Here is a 3,509-nt window from a genome sequence, read left to right on the forward strand (position 1 = left end):
GCGGATTCCAGCCTCCGGGAAGGCCGGAGTCGGAGGGCGGGGCGGGGAGGCCTGGAGGGAGGAGGAGAGAGGGAGGAGGGACGGCGGAGGGAGGCAGGTCGACCGGGAGGATGAAGACCGCGAGCCCCTGAAATTTACACGTGCGCCTGGTTCCGGAGGCCTGTGACTCCTTTCTTGTTCAGCGGTGAGTCGTATCTGACTCTTCGCGACCCCATGGACTGTGCAGCTCGCCAGATCTCCCTGCCCCTCACTATCCCCCTGCTTCTGCTGCTGCTGCTAAGTCGCTTCAGCCGTGTCCGACTCTGTGCGACCCCATAGACGGCAGCCCACCAGGCTCCTCCGTCCACGGGATCCTCTAAGCGAGAATACTGGAGTGGGTTGCCCGTTTCCTTCTCCACACTATCCCCCTGAGTTTGCCCAAGCTCACCTCCATTGGATCGGTGATGCCCTCCAACCATCTCATCCTCTGTCGTCCCTCTTCGCCTGTGGCTTCTTTACTATAAATCTAAATTAGGATGTTTTAAGAAGTAGGTGACTAGGTAATTATACCTGACCTCCCGCCCTCTGCCTCTACTCCATATTTTGTCAGGTCACCTAAGAGTGTGATAACCAATGCAACTGGCCACAGAGGAAGGTTGAAAAACAAAACAGGAAGGAATGAGAGTTAAGAAAGTAAGTGGCAGAGGGAAAAGGAACAGCAGTTTTTTTGACACCATAAGAATTTCATCCAAAATCTGATGGCCAGAGAGACCAGAGCCTTGCTAATTAAGATGCTTCTAATTGGAAAACTTGTGAATTAAGATTAAGGGTGACCTTTTTCATAAGACATTTTTTCCACAGGGGGCTGATGAGTCAATAATATAAAAAGCCTGCAGCAATAAGGTTTGTGAGCGTTAAAGAGTAATTTCTCAAAAAAGGGAAAACGATGCTGACACAGATATAAAAATGACATGTGTTGAAGATTTTACAATATTCATGAATTAATGAGAACGCCAGGCACATGTTAAAACTAGTTCAAAATAGTTTTGGGGAAGTCCACGCATATGTGGAGTAAAGGAACGTTGAAAGGAAAATGCAGATGAAGGCAAACTGGCGTTTTTCCCACAAGATAGAGGCAGAGGTCAGTTTGCTTATCTGGCATTTCCATACAACTTACAAAATAGCTCCCAGACAGTGAAAGACAAAAATCAGACAGCCTGAAGGGCGACCTCTACACAAGCATATGTGTCCATGGAAACACAAAATTGTTTCTATAAGACTATTTCTAAGCATCTTGTAAGTACCATTTACAAGGAAGGATTTGATGTGACTGATTAGGCATCATTTTTCCTGTATTTGCTAAGTTTTGCTCTCCAAGCATAATTAGTGACTTCTTATTTATTAACACTAATTAACATGATGAATTTCATATTCAAAGCTCTATACATGTCTTGCCAAAACTTACCAACCCAGTGCTAAGTTGACACAGATACTTAAAAGTAGTTTCGTTTTGTTTTTAAGTGTTCTCCAGATCAATGTGCACCTGCATGCTCAGTTAGCCTGCCAGGCTCCTCTATCCATGGGATTTCCCAGGCAAGAATACTGCAGTGGGTTGCCATTTCCTGCTCCAGGGGATCTTCCTGACCCAGAGATCGAACACGTGCCTCCTGCCTTGGCATATTCTTTATCACCTGGAAAACCTCCAGATCAGTCCCAACTAGCAAAGTTGTGTGGCGGATTCAGATTTTACAAGACAGCCTTATAATGTGGAATACACCTCTGCTCCTACCTTAGCTGAAGCTCCAATATTTTCGCCACCTGATGCGAAGAACCGAGTCACTGGAAAAGACCCTGATGCTGGGAAAGATGGAGGGCAAGAGGAGAAGAGGGCAACAGAGGATGAGATGGTTGGCTAACACCACCAACTCAATGGATGTGAGCTTGAGCAAACCGCGGGAGAGAGTGAACGACAGGGAAGCCTGGCATGCTGCAGTTCATGGGATCGGAAAGAGACGGGCACGACTGAACAACTACATTCAGAACAGTTAGTACCTACTGTTTTCCCTCCTGTTTTCCTAAAATAATCTCCAAGATCCAGCCCACAATCTTTCTCTTTGTCTTAACTTGCACCTTCCACTTGAGCCTGGCTGCAATTTTCCTTTCTCTGCCTTTTCCTCCCTGTGGTTTTCCCACTTTGGGGAAAGAGCCGCCTTCTCCTTTTCCATTTGTGCAAATCCTTTCCAGCTTTTAAAATTCTTCCCCATGAAGCTTGCCTTACTGCTACAGCTCTTGATTTTCCCTAATATGCAATCCTAAAAAACAATTCCTTTGGCATCCAGGACTACAAACTGGCTCATTGGATCATATATTATATTCTAGTTGATGACAACTTTGCTTTCACAAGTGTAGTAAGCCGAGGTTTCTCAGGACAAAGGCTGTGAGTGTTCTCTCCTCCAAATCCCTGAGTGCCAGGAGAGGCTGCCTGCTCTGCTCGTCTCCTTGTTGTTGCTGTTCAGTCACAAAGTCGTGTCCAACTCTTTGCAGTTCCATCAACTGCAGCACACCAGGCTTTCCTGGCCACTATTTCCTGGAGTTTGCTCAAACTCATGTCCATTGAGTCGGTGATGCCATCCAACCGTCTCATCCTCTGTCGTCCCCTTCTCCTCCTGCCCTCAATCTTTCCCAGCATCAGGGTCTTTTCAAATGAGTCAGCTCTTTTCATCAGGTGGCCAAAGTACTGGAGCTTCAGCATCAGTCCTTCCAATGAACACTCAGGACTGATTTCCTTTAGGATGGACTGGTTGGATCTCCTTGCAGTCCAAGGGACTCTCAAGAGTCTTCTCCAACACCACAGTTCAAAAGCATCAGTTCTTCAGCACTCAGCCTTCATTATGGTCCAGCTCTCACATCCATACCTGACTACTGGAAAAACCATAGCTTTGACTCTGTGGGCCTTCCTGAGCATACTAATGTCTCTGCTTTTTAAGACATTGTCTAGGTTTGTCATAGCTTTTCTTCCAAGGAGCAAGTGTCTTTTAATTTCATGGCTGCAGTCACCATCTGCAGTGATTTTGAAGCCCAAGAAAATAAAGTTCTGTCACAGTTTCCAAAAAGTGGAAAGAGTGACTCATCTCCTTATATTAAGCCAAAGATGTGTCCCTTCTCTTTAGACTCAGTTTCATTAACTATGAAATGAGGGGTTAAACTCGATTTGGTTCTCAAATTTTATCATGCATCAGAAGGGCCCCCAAACACATAGCCTCTGATTCAGAAGGTCCAAGGCAGGGTGGGGGGTGGTGCAGAAATTTGTGTGTCCAAAACAAGATTCTAGGTGATGATGCTAGTACTCCTGGTCCAAAGACCACACTTTGAAAGTTGCAATGACCAGCAAACCCACTTAGCTGACCATTCTAACCACCTAAGGACTTCATGAAATTCAGATGTCTTAAGCTCAGATTTACTGAACTGGAATCTTCCAGGGTGGTACTAGGGAAACCATATTTCAAAAAATACTTCCCAGATGAGTGTAA

The sequence above is a fragment of the Moschus berezovskii genome, chromosome 18 (genome assembly GCF_049115385.1).
Source record: "Moschus berezovskii isolate FMDL1 chromosome 18, NW_MosBer_1.0, whole genome shotgun sequence".
NCBI classification, from domain to species: domain Eukaryota; kingdom Metazoa; phylum Chordata; class Mammalia; order Artiodactyla; family Moschidae; genus Moschus; species Moschus berezovskii.